The sequence below is a fragment of the Dasypus novemcinctus genome, chromosome 12 (assembly GCF_030445035.2).
Source record: "Dasypus novemcinctus isolate mDasNov1 chromosome 12, mDasNov1.1.hap2, whole genome shotgun sequence".
Classification (NCBI taxonomy): Eukaryota; Metazoa; Chordata; class Mammalia; order Cingulata; family Dasypodidae; genus Dasypus; species Dasypus novemcinctus.
Window position 1 is genome coordinate 57,878,069 of NC_080684.1, and position 14,289 is coordinate 57,892,357.

General features: G+C 39.4%; 1 long non-coding RNA gene across 2 annotated transcripts in view; it reads right to left on the reverse strand.

Annotated features, from left to right (window-relative positions):
• The window catches only part of LOC139440164 (uncharacterized), a 192,237-nt gene that overhangs the window by 10,360 nt on the left and 167,588 nt on the right, over positions 1-14,289 (reverse strand). For both annotated transcript variants that reach the window (XR_011650272.1, XR_011650273.1), the window contains one exon: positions 13,012-13,143. This is a non-coding gene — a long non-coding RNA (uncharacterized lncRNA). The remainder of the gene's footprint in view (positions 1-13,011; positions 13,144-14,289) is intronic.

A 14,289-nucleotide genomic window follows, 5' to 3' on the forward strand; every position in this document is an offset into this window, starting at 1 on the left:
TGTTACCATTCTTAAAGTCTGGTCCTAAAAGCTCTGAAATTTGACCCAAACATGGCTATGGAGCTAGAAAGATACAGAACAAGTGACATTCCAAGTAGAGGCTGTATTTTAAATTGCACCACCACCATCACCACCACCACCAAGAAAAACTGAAAATGTAGACTATAATGCAAATTTCAAACCTATTTAAGAATTCCCCCACAAATGGAGCCATGTAGCCATCCAATTAATTCAGATGAATAAATATTATTCTTTAATTGATAATTGATACCTCATTAGCCTGGCACAATCTGGAGAACACTGTTCTTTATTATTCAAGGTATATTTCTTGCTATAAAATGATAAATTTTAGGAAAGAGGGTACATAATGGAGAATAATTGTTCCAGAGGTGATGTGAATAACGTGTAATCTTGTAAATTAATTCTGCCTGGGCTCCACTCCAGTACTCCAGAAGAACAATTATTACCAAAAGAAAGTCTACCAAATGACAGGAAAAAGAGTACTCGTATTGCTCCACAATCCCTCCCAGGCACACCTTAGAATTGTCACACGTCTACTTTTTTTTCTAAATGGTAATTTTCTTTAAAATATATACTGGAAATGAAAGTGTAAGTGGAAAAAGAAGCAGTGAAAGAAATGCAGCAAAGAAGCAGTTCTAGAAGCCACACAGAAAACAACTGTTGATAAATGTGAGAGTTCTTGTACAGTTAGGGCAGTTTTGCACGCAGAAAAGATTATTCAAGATGTTTTTATTAATATCCCTCTATTAAAGTTACAGGTGCTTTCTTCCTTAAGGTTTTGTGATCAGATTATTGCCCTAGTTATAAATCTAGTAAATGTTTACAACCATTTGCTAAGCGGAATTTGAATAATGCAGGTTGGTTCCCATTTATAATCTTGGTAGCCTAAACATCAATAAATAGTGTAAATATCATCTCTAAGTTTAATATATTCTGTTTCTTGTTAAGATAAAATGTCTGATTGGCAAACCCTTCCAAATACTTAAAAATTCAGATAAATCTAATGAACTTTATGAATATGGTGAAACATGAATCTTTTTTTTTTAAAGCAGCACCCCAAATTCATAAGCAGTGTGCTTTTTTAAAAAAAGATTTATTTATTTATTTCTCCCCCCCCCCCACCAGTTGTCTGTTCTCTGTGTCTATTTACTGTGTCTTCTTCTTTGTCCGCTTCTGTTATTGTCAGCGGCACAGGAATCTGTGTTTCTTTTTGTTGCCTCATCTTGTTGTGTCAGCTCTCCATGTGTGCAGCACCATTCCTGGGCAGGCTGTACTTTCTTTCGCACTGGGCGACTCTCCTTACAGGGCACCCTTCTTGTGCGTGGGGCTCCCCTACGCGGGGGACACCCCTACATGGCAGGGCACTCCTTATGCACATCAGCGCTGCGCATGGGCCAGCTTCACACAGGTCAAGGAGGCCCGGGGTTTGAACCGCGGACCTCCCATGTGGTAGACAGATGCCCTAACCACTGGGCCAAGTCCGCTGCCAAACATGAATCTTAATAGCTTAATTCTGTATCCAACTTTAGTAATTTTTACCTAAATCAGTTATTCAAGGACACGATTGAAACTGAATTATAAGATTATCATTCTAATATACCAACCATAGTTCCGCAACATTTCAAATTTATAAAACACTAATTTTGCACATATTCTTAACACAATAACATTAATCTCATGGTTCTGATTCTTTTGAACATTTTTATGCTTAATTCTGAATAGGCCATAGTTAAATGATGCTTCTTTCTGGGGAAACAATTGCATTCTCAATTAAATAGTTTACTTTGACCAGCAATTTTGACCAGAGTGAGATCTACAACTTCAGACATCCAGGGCAATTCTTCTCATCACCCACTATTTAGGAGGTTATTATTTGGGGACTTACCTGCTCAGCATGCTAGGAACTGTACAATGGCTAGATATTTTGAAAGAGGCTAATTTTCACCTTTACTTTCATAAGATCTACTTCTTACTGTATACACCTCTATCACCCAAGTCCAAGACATCAATGGAGTCTTTAAAATCACCTGGAGGGCCCAACACAGTCTGGACATCCCCCACTCCATTTTCCCTATCTCATTTCCTCCTACACTCTCCCTTACTCATTCTACTCTAGCTACATGAGTTTTCTTCTGGCTTCTGATACTTGCCTCACATGTTCCTGCCTCAGGGCCTTTGCTCTGGCTGTTCCCTATGCTTGAAATACTCTTCTCCCAGATAGCTACACGGTTTGCTTCAAACCACCTTCAGGTCTATAGAGGCTTGGAGCTATGTACCCCAGAAAACTAGATTCTTATTTTTAATCCATTCCTGTGGGTGTGAACATACTGTGAATAGGAAATTTTAATTACCTTACTTCAGTTAAGGTGTGGCACAATTGAATCAGGATGGGTCATAACTCTATTATTACATAAGGAGAATGAAATTCAGACACACAGCAAGAAAGCCACGGGGAGCAGCCCAAAACTGGAAGTCATTGGAACCTGGAAGAGAAAAATGCCAGGAGAGGCTGCCATGTATATTGCCATGTGACAGAAAAACCAAGGACCAAGGATCACTGGCAGCCAGCCCCAGAATGCCAGTCTTCTGGGATAAAGCAATGCCTTGTTGATGCCCTGCTTTTTTGACTTCTCCCAGCCTCAAAACCTTCAGTCAATAAATTCCCATCACTTAAGTCAAGCCATTGCATGGTATTTGTTCTAGAATCCAAGAATCTAAAACAAGGTCTTTACTCAAATACCTTCTCAAGAAGTCTATCTTGACCACCCAATTTAAAGTTGCAACTCTGCCTTCCCCTCCTACCAGTTCTCATTCTCCTCCCTCTTGGTATACATGTTTTTCCCATACCATGTAGCACCATCTGACATACTATATTTTTTAACTGTCTACTTGTTTATGGTCTGTTTCTCTCAAAGTTCCATGACAGAAGGGACATTATTTTTTTCTTTTTGCTTCAATGCTAACTCCCCATTACCAAGAACAATCCCTGGCACATAGAAGGTTGTCAAAAAATATTTCATGAATGAATGAATGGAATGAAGACTTTCAACTTTCACAACATGAGTCTATGCTAATATTATTGGTTTTGTAGAGAGGAACTTATCCTTTTAAAGAATGCAAATTCATGCAAGTATTGCAGCAACGGCTTCTGCAGGCAATGTGCAGATTTGGAAAATGCCTTTCCTTTTCCTCTGAGTAGGCCTTGGATGGCCTCTGCCTGTTTTCCAACCATTATTGCTGGTAATTATTCACATTTGAAAAGAGAGTTACAGTTATTTTAAAATGTTCCCTAATCAGAATTTTCACTCTTTAAAATCACCTTATCCCTTAATTAGTCTTAAGTAGTGACCAAAGTTTACATCCCACTGCAATTCATTCAGCCTCTTCACTGTAATCTCCTTTTTCCCCATTTGTTCCATTAACCATAAGCTGGGCTGAAAAAGGAATGAATTGTTTTCTTATGGTGAAAAGCAAGATTAGAATAATTAGGTCGGTCAATTCCCAGAGTGTAAAGGCTAAATTTTCTCTCTTGGATATGCACTACATATCTGCAAAGCACAGCACAGTTAGTTATCAAATATTCTGCAAATGTTCCTACATGGAACTCCCTCTGAGAGTGGTCAGAGAGCCTTGGTGCAGATCAGAATGGATTTCGCCTGAATGTTTATTATTCAGGAGGGAACTCTGTGAGGAAAAGCTATTCCTCAACTTCTTTTATTATCATTAATATGGTAACAGAGCAAGAGAAGAGCCGACTCTACAGCTCTCCTTGTTCTGATAACTGCTTCCTTATCTCATTTCATGGAAAATATGGGGGTGGAATCACTTGTCATTATTCATCTTCCTGTATCAATATTCATTGTGGAGGAGTAGGAACATCACATCCTGATATGTACTACCCCAGGGAAGCCCAACTTAACTCCCTTACTAGAGACAATTCCCAACTATCCTATCTACCAAGCCAACTTGGCTTTTCCCCTCCGTAATATAGACTCAGGAGAAGCCCCACGAAAGGGTATACCTGGGCCTAAAAGCAAACCTCCCAATTACATTAATGAAGAATGGCAGGATATTGGTGTTTTCAAAGTCATTTCCCTTTAATTTAGCTTCATTTAAACTGAAAGCTATGCATGAGATTTCTGAATGTCTGTGGATGCCAATTTAATGACAGGAAGCCTGCCACTCATGTTGTAAGAGATAAAAACCCAAGAATAGGTTCTGACCTTGGGGAGCACTCTTCCTACAGTGGGCATTATGCAGTGCATTTAGAGAAAACAGGGGCTCTATTTTTTTTTTTTTTTTTTACTGTACCTAAGATTACTTTTAGAGTCCTTGAAAATTGGTTGCCAGCAAAGCTATCATAACTAAGAAGCAAGAGATTTTCTATCTTTCAAGAGATGAAAGTTTGACTTTATATCTAGGCATACGCACCCTTGTTTTGAAAAAACCATTTGAGTAGGCCCATCAACCTGATGTAAATAATGTATCACTGATGTAAATAATGTATAGAACCATGGCTTATGGGAGAAATGTAAGGTCACTCCTTATCTGAATACCTGAAAGTGAGAGACATACTATACTATCATTCTTTCATCTCCCTTTATGTCTTTATATATATTTATATCATGTTTCAGGATTGTATGATGTCTTTTAGTTTTATTGAAAATGGGCTTTCTGCTTCTTTTAATAATTTTTCTTGTTGTTTTGGAGGTAATTTATGAAAAGAATATGTTACAGAAATGGTTTTATTATGTCAATTGAAAAACTAGAAGTCATATGCCATCCATTTTAGATATTTTATCTTACTTTATCACCTCAACAACTCCATAAGCTGGGTATATTGAGAGAAAAAAGAAAGTAAATTTTATTAAAATAAACAAAATGGAAGAGGTTTCTGCTTTCTTAAAATGATCTCAGAAGTTTATGAGCCTTTAATTGGAAATATTTTAGATATGCTGGGCATCACATGGATGCTGTTGTGACAGTTTGAAGCTGGATGAACTCAGAAAGTCATGTCCTTAGGGTTAATCCATTCCTGTGGGTGTAAGTCTAGGGTAGATAGGACCTTCTTTAGATTCGGTTACTTCAGTAGGGTGTGGCCCAGGGTGAGGCTTAGTCCTCTTACTGGAGTCCTTTATAAATGGAATTAATAAACACACACACATACACAGAGACAAAGAGAGACACAAAGAGAGAGAAAACCAAGAGATCAAGAAACTGAAATCAACAGACCCCGGGAGAGAGGAAGGTAAGAAGCTGAAGCAGAGAAGGGAGAAACCTAGAAGAGAAGGGAGAGACCAGCAGATGCCTCTACGTGCTGGTCTTCAGGGAGAAAGCATTGCCTGATGGTGTCTTGATTTGGACATTTTCATGGCCTCAGAATGGTAAGCTTACACCTAATAAATCTCCATTTTAAAAGCCAACTGATTTCTCATGTATTGCTTTCAGCAGCTTGCAAACGAAAACAGCTAGGGACAAAATGGAGAAGGTGTTGCCTTTCTCCTCATATTACACACATATATATGTGTGTATATACACATATAGTGAGAGATTTTGAATTCCCCTGGAAAGGCTGAAAAGGGGGATTAATGGTCTAAGAACTGGAGAGAAGGGAAAGGATGTGAAGAGAGAAAGGAGGAGAAGGAGGAAAAGGAGGAAGGGAGAGAGGGGTGGGGAGACAGGGAGAGAGAAGAAAATGAAGGGTGGGGGGGTTATGAGTAACACATTAGTTCCTTTCCAGGTAGAAACTGGGAAGAAAGCTGGCCAGTGAGAAATTCCCTGTGGCAGCAGTAGCTGGCAAACCTTAGGACAGAGAAGTCTCATCCTGAGGTTTAAATTGGGAGCTGGGCTAGGCTGCAAAGCACCCACTTCACTGCTCCCAAGAACCCCTTCTTCGCTACTTTACAATGTAGGAGTTGTCCCACTTGCTCTCTCAGGCCAATCCCTCCATGACTCTCCCATCACAGGAACTTTATTGATTATCCTTTTTTTTCATGTAGTTAATGTCTCTCACCTGGAGTCTTCTTTGTAGCTTGTAAATATGAGCTAGTCATTCTAATCTGTAAAAAATTCACTCAAGCCCCCACTTTCCCAATCATTCCTTTTTCTTCCTCCTCTCCTTCAGAGTTATCCATTTCAAAAGCACTACTTTTTCTTTCTCTTTTCATGTTCTCCCTACCCATTCATTACTCAACCCACTCTACTCTCTCATCCCCACCAAACCATCCACCTAGCCCTGGCTGTTTAAGTTACAATGCCTTTAAGATCCTAAATCCAGCAGGTATTTCTCAGACCTCACCTTATTTGATCCTCAGAAGCACTTGACATATTTGATTAGCTCCTTCAGTCAAGCTCCCCTTGGCTCCTGTGCAGCTACCCTGCAAGAGGCTTCCTCCTGCCTTCTTTCTCTTTCTTCTTTGCAGCCTCATCTCATTGCCAACACCACTGTGTAACACATTCCCACTTACTCTCTAAGCTCCAGCTCAAAAGGCTTTTTCAGTACTCCCACCATCACCACAGGGCCTTTGTATGTGCCGTTCCCTTAAATAGGTTTCAGCCTAATTATCACTTCTTTGGGGAAGCTATCTTTTACATCCCCAAATAGGTCAATTCCTCCTCTTACACCTATTGTACCATGTTCTTCTTCTTCATAACATCTCTGAATGCTCCTTCTTTATGTGTCTCAGCTATAATTTTGTACATATTTGTGACTGCTGGATTAAGGATATCTGTCTCACTCAACTGACTGTAAGCTTTATTTATGAGGGTAGTGATCATGTTGGTTTGTTTTCATTTGGTTTTAATTATAGACGGCTTATATTTTATTTCCAGTACATTGCCTGCCACAGGATTTCTCAATACACATGTGTTGAATAAATGTCTCAACATGTTAATAAACAGATGTCCCATGGCTTTGGTTAGTGGTGTTTTGGGGGAATGATGGAGAAGGGAGGGCATTCAGTATGGAGTAGGGGGGAGAGGAGAACAGAGAGAGACACTGAAGAACTTGAGGGCCAGTCACAGTTGGAGACTATGGAGAAAAAGGCTCCAGCAGGGAAAGAATCAGGCAAATATAAGTCTCTCTTCAGGCATCTGCAGAAATATAGGGAAAACTCAAGTCATGTCACTTGGCCAGTGAGAACAAAGATGACCCCCAAATGCTGGTGACTTGGGGATGCTGAGACAGCAACCTGACATTTGCATAGCATAGGTGTCACTAATGCGATCTTATGGAGGTACATGGATTTGTATTAGTCAGAGTTCTCCAGAGAAACAGAACCAGAGAAAGAGAAAGAGAGAGAGAGAGAGATTTATTATAAGTAATCAGCTCACACAACTCTAGGGGCTGGCAAGTCTAAACTCTGTAGGGCAGGCTCCAAGTTGGAAACTCTGATAAAGGTGATGTTGAAGTCCTTAATCCAAATTTCCCAGGGGAAGCTGGCTGGTTGGAAATTCTGGCAAGAGCTGATGTTGAAGCTGAGGCAGAAATACTTCTTCTGACTTCTGAAACACTTAGTTCTGCCTTTTAAGACCTTCAACTATTGGATACTTAGCTGATAATAGATGCAATCAACTGGTATAAATGCAAATTTCACCTAGAAATGTGCTCTCACAGTAACAAGCAGGAAATGCTTGACCAAACTGGACACCATAACCTAGCCAGTTTGACACATGAAATTAACTGTCACAAGGGTTGTCCAGCTCTAAGTAAAGTCAGATTTCTCTTGTGGGTCCAAATCTTGAACCCCTGCAGGCTCTCGTAGGCAGCTTTCACAGAATACACAGTTTCTGATTCAGTTGGCCTAGAGTAGCATTCAGGAGGGTATGTTTTAGAGATATTCCATCCCTGTCCAACCTCATTCAGTCCTGATATATAGCCAGATCTGGGAATTACTAGGCCAAATGGTCTTAAGGCATTTTTCACCCTGAATTTCTATGAATCTCTGAAAATATTTTCCTTGATAGAGGCTATATAATCTTCAAATCAAGCCAAAATATGTGGATTAATTATTCATTCTTTTGTTTAATATATATTGTAAACGTTTTAACCACTAGGCATGAAGCTGTCTTTAAGTACCTGTATGTCATTAGGAATGAAGAGGAATGGGGTTGATAAAAATGCCTTAACCCTTAATGAAATTACAATATAATATGCTTAGGGAGATGTGTTCAGAAAATAATTAGGAACACATAAGGCATTAAAGGTACTATAATTCCAACGATCTCTCCATCAATACTGACAAGCTTCCAGAAAGCATCCAAAACCAGAAACAAAGAGGTATTTTTGGCCTTTCGTACTTTACCCTTTTTGCCTATTGTGAGATAAGCCTTTTTCTCTTTATTCTATAGCTCCTACCTAGAAGAGAACCTTCTTCTAAAACTGCACAAATTGCTTTTTCAGTCCATACATGTATTAAATACATGTGTTAATAAATAGTGGGGGTTGAGCTGATGTTGAAGCTGAGGCAGAAATTCTTCTTCTGACTTCTGAAACACTTAATTCTGACTTTTAAGACCTTCAGCTGTTGGATACTTTGCTGATTGTAGATGCAATCAACTGGTGAAAATGCAAATTTCACCAGAGCAGGGGGTTAATAAATAGTTTTCAAATGAATTAATTACCAAACAGAAGGAAAGGATTATTTTGAATGGCTGTCAGCTTCTCAAAATGGTTTCTGTTTTGTGTCAAAGCCAGAGATGTCATCTATAAGGAAATAGGAGAAAGAAAAAAGCAAAATAAAAGAAACAAAGAAAAGAAGTTGTGAAGATTAAAGCAGGAATGGTGGTAGGAATGGCAGAGATCAACTGTGATGGCATGGTTTAAAGCAGCGACCACACAGGGGACAAAGAGGTGGCAGGTGAAGCTTGGTGAGAAAAGAGACAACAATACAGCCAGGGTGGTACCTTGATGGGTTTTGATGACCAAAGCATAGGCCTCATCTAGGAAGTGTTCGAGATGGAAGGTGGAAGAGGAAAAGAGGAGCAGAAGGTGGAAGCAAATGAGGGCTCAGCAGAAGCTCCTGAGAGCTTTAGTGAGGGTACCAGGTCCATACCAGAGCCTAAAGGCTGGATAGGGCCACCTACCATACACTGGAGTCAAGTAATAAAGTTATTTCATCCCATACCCTTATTTCTTTGATAACTATATCACCATCACTGTGTAAAAATACTTCATACTCTTGATGATGGTCCTGAGTCAGTGCTTAAAGACTTTATTAAGTTAAATATACTCTTATTTAACAAGCAGGGAAGGAGATAATCATTGTCAAGAATTATCAGTTGGTTTACTGTGAACCAGGATCTTTACATGAATTATGTCATTGGAACCTCAGACCAAGCTACTAATGTATATTCTGTTACCTTTCTTATTTTAAATTTGGAAACTAACCAGTAGTATGCTGGTAAGTGCTTAATAACAAAAAAACAAAAACCCTGGTTTATAGAATTTATCAGTGTCCATAAATACTCCCATTTTGGTCAGTTACTAAATGCCACGTTGGGTAGAGTTGCATAGTAACACACTATTATATAGTATTTCCAGCATACAAATAAAATAGACAAAAATAACCCAAAAGCATAGATAAGAGTAAAATGTAGTGAAATAATTAGGAAATGATGAATTTGAAAAATTTATTCTAAACATAATTTATTTAACTGTAAATTTATGTAATTTAACTTTTAATAATGGCTGTGTTTAACAACCAGTCACAAAGTTCTTGAAAACTTAATGATCAGCTCTCATGAGTCAATATGAGTTGGCACCAGCACACCTCTGTCAGCCCATTGTAATGTGGAATGCATTCTCCTCCCCAACACCTCAATTTCTAACCGTTTCCAGAAAACAGGTTTTTAAAAATCTCATTCCTTTTAATTGAGGACTGAATCTTTTATTTCAGATTCTTATAGGACCTCTAGAAGATCCACGTAATGGGGCATGAAGTTTTCAGGGTCATACTATAGAGATGTCTAGGAAACCCAGGCCAGCAAATGAAGATAGAGGGTGACCAGGAAGCAGATATTAGTTTGAGAATCAGTATGACCTGGCAGAAATCTAACACTTTTAAGTAAACCCAACCTTAATATAAAGCAGATCTTATATATCCAGACAAGGCTGAAATTAATCCCAGAGATGGAGGGTCTTGGACCTGCAGGGAAAGGCAGGCAAATAACTATACCTAACCAATGAAATGTACCTCGAGGCTGCCTCTATCACATCCTGGCCCTTGGAGGAAAGATACTACTTCATTTTTCAGGCAGTGGACATTTGTAGACCTGGGAGTTGTCATCAGCCATCTTGGAACACTATGAACCCAGCAGCCTTAGCATGAAGCTAATGCCATTGGCTGTTAGACAGAAGGAAAGAAACCAGGTCCTTGGTGATGTAACTGTGCTCCTGTATCAAATCAACCCTGACACCTTCATACTCTGAGCTTCCAGTAATGTGAGCCAATTAGTCTTCTTAATGGCTTAAGCTAGTTTGAAGTGTGTTTTCTGATACCTGAGACCGAATGCATGATAACTGTTGCAACCTTCAGAGGAATCAAGCGTATGTTCATTCAGAATGGAAACTGGAAAAATGTGCCAGATAAGCTGGGGAAGGGAAAGCCGACTTCTTACGCCTCTTCACAAGTTCCTTTGAAGGAAATGTTAATGTGGCATATGAGGAGGCTAGGTCTTGTCATCTGTCAGGAGGGTGGGGCCAGCTACAGAGAGACAGGTTAGGACCAGCCTGTCCTTTCTTCCACCTGACAGTTATAGAAAGGAATTCTCTCATTTCCTGGTGAGCAGAGGCTCTACTAGTTGCATCAACCTGGTGTGCTGGCCTTGTGTTTGCTTCTCGATCAGATATGGTAGTTAGAGGAAGTAAATGCCAATCTGTAAAAACAGAAAGCAGGTAAAGGGCAGTTCTTTCCAGTTTGCACCTGGAGAAATACAGGAGAGATCAAAATGAGGAAGACCGAGTTACAAGGTAATCCATGTATCAGGCATAGACTGTAGCAGCCCAGTATTGCATGGTCATGAGCAACCTTTGAGAAGTTTACCTTGACTGTCAAAAGTGATACATATTTTTGCTTAATATTCTATAATTAGTTAAGAAAAACGTCAAGAATCCAGTAAGTGTGCCTAAAGGCCCAGTCAAAATCAAAGGTGTGTAAGAGAAACACTTGGACTGGAGATACTGTTCTACCATTTGACACACAGGTATTAGTCCCAGCCTCACATCCACAGTAACTTTGACTGGCCTTGTGGAGTCAGTGAACGTGGAAACAAAGCTAAGGGAGCAAAAAGTAAAGCAAAAATAATAGGCAATGAAAATTTGGAACTTTTTCTGTGGCAAGTTCCTCTTCTAGTTTTCCAGATGAAATAAGGGAAAAGGTCTGAAACTGCCCTAACGTTAACTAGCCCTGTGCTACTCTTGTTACCAACATTCTGTCATAACGAAAAGGTTCTGGCCTCCACACATCCAGAATTCAGTCAGTTATTCAGAAATAATGGTCTATAATCGCAGACAATCAAGCAATAATTTTGGACACCACAGCCTCTGCTGATACTCTTCAGATGTTTTTCCTTCTGGTAAGGCCCTCTTTTAAAATTTTTTTAAGTTAAATATACCTGTTCTGCTGCCTCTTCTTCCAGAATTCTGAAAATTCGTGGGCAAACATACCTCAGAACATTATCCACAAGCTATTCCTCCACCATTTCAAGAACACAGAATGCACATTTGTGCATTCCATAGTATATTCTCAGATATCTGGGACCTGGCAGCCTCATGGTCAAGGCCATGCAGAACTGAATGAACTGAGATGAGAACAAGAGTCCTCAGAATTACAGAGACTATTCCAGTACTCGAAGGGCACCTGCCCCTCTCTGCACATCAAAGAAAGAATGGAAATATTTTTCTAACCTACAAAATAATTTTTTTATAAAAATGGGGAAATATTATTAAGATTTTTACTTTAGGACTTGCCCCTTTCTAATAAGAATTTGAGGCAAATTTGGCACCAGCTGACCTTTTCAGAAAGGCATGGTGTCACAAATGAAGGAGTTCAGACCCTGAAGTTAAATAGAAATGGGTATGAATACAGTTTCATTCACTGACTAGCTATGACTTAGTCTCTCTGATCCTCTCTGTAAAAAGGGCTATTGATATCTGCATTTGGGGGGGATGCCACATGCATTAGAAACAATCTATTAAAAGCATATAGTGGGTAGTGGATGTGGCTCAAGCAATTGGCCTTCCATCTGTCATACAGAAGGTCCAGGGTTTGATTCCCAGGACTCCTGGTGAAGGCAAGTTGGCCCACGCAATGAGCTGGCCCAAATGGAGAGCTGGTGCCGCAAGATGATGCAACAAAAAGAGACACAGAGGAGAGACAATAAGAAACACAGCAGACCAGGGAGCTGAGGTGGTGCAAGTGATTGAGCGCCTCTCTGCCACTTAGAAAGGTCCCAGGATCAGTTCCCAGTGCCTCCTAAAGAGAAGACAGACACAGAACAACACAGTGAATGGACAGAGAAAGGAGACAGGAGCACAAAAACAATGGGAGTGGTTAGGTGGATAAATAAATAAATCTTTAAAAATGAATAAATAAAAGCACATAGCATAGTGGCTATCACAGTAGTGACAGGTACAATTTGATAAATTGTACTTATTACTAGTTTGCAGAAAATTAGTTTGAACACTCGGGAACTGACTTATCCTTCTAGATGACTAGATGAACCTAACAGATTTGTTTTTCCCTATAGAAAATTCCAGAATTGTATATACTGGCTGTGAATCAAGGACAATATTTTAATCCTTTTCTTGATTAAAAATAAATTCCAAAAACTTGTCTCAAAAAGAGAAATAATCAAGATTCCCATTAAGACAAATTCAGTAATTACAAAAGCATACAGAGCTAGACAAAAGAAGATGGTACCATTCTTTCCATGAGTGTGTGACTCATTTTCAACTCAAAGATGGCGCATAGGAAACAAATGCTTATTTACCCTCTGGGCTGCCCAGGGCTTGCAGGGATACAGACAACACTCCACTCATTTTTTGCACATTCAGGCAAAATGTTATATCCTTCTTTGCTGGACTCAGTCCCATTTTTGCAGGTGTAACTTTTATAACCAAGACTGAAAAAAAAAAAAAAGTGCCATTAGGGAATGCATTCAAGGCCCATTAAGACAAGACATTCATTTGGATTTTGCTTTAACCTACAGGACACAGTACAGCCTCCCAACTGTGCTAGAGAAGCAAGGGCAGAAGGCCAAAACATCAGAAAAAAAATATGATACTTCAAAAATGTCTGAAAAGGACAGGTGTGTCTTTTGAGAAGCCTTTTCCTCAGCGGCTTTGGCTTTTGTAAGCAGCCCAGATGTAGGTGATAAACCGAGGCTCTGTGACTTTGCAGCCTGATAGAATTTTCATACTGTATATGGGATGATAATGCACACAATGTATTGCACAGTTGTCCCAGTGTTATCAGGCAACCATGATCTCTCATTTCACTAACAAATGTGCAGACAACATACATTGTGGCAAGTGCAAGGAAATCACTAGCCTGTGTTTGAAACTTAAGCCTCCCCATTTTTTAAAGTAGAGCATTATTCAAGTAATAGCGGGAGAGACATGGTACCAGCATTACCCTGTCTCTCCCCATCCTTTAAGACTCCAGAACACTATAGTGGCTGATCTGTTTCACTGTATGAGTAATTCTGATCCCAGCCGGACAACTATTGTGGAAGAATCATCATTATGAAAGCTGCTGATGGAAGAAAGGTTCTGTTGTAAATTAGATATATTCAAAATGGACACCTATATTTGGCCCCAAATTCTCCCCATGCTTGTTCTTATGCAAAGCAGATGGCCAGTAAGTATTTATCAAATGAATGAATGAAAAGATGAATGAATTTCCTATATAGTGTGATGTCTTTCTACTGAGATATTATATATATTTTTATTCAATTACAGCAGATTCCTTTGAGGTGTGAAATTCAGACAAAGTCATGATGAGCCTCTAACAACATAAAGAGCAGATTCAGGAACTGAACTCTGTTCTTTGCCTGTCCCATCATGCGATTTCTCTCTAGTATGTGCAGAAAAAAAAATCCTCTCTTCCTGCTAATTCCACCCCTGAAATATTTATAGGCTGATGTCCTCTTTAGTCATCACTGAGCTAAGCTGCTGTTTTTCATATTTCCAAGAAGTTGCTTTCTCCATTTGCTTAATCATTTCATTTACTTCTCACTCCACCCAGTATGCCTACATCCCTCTGGCCC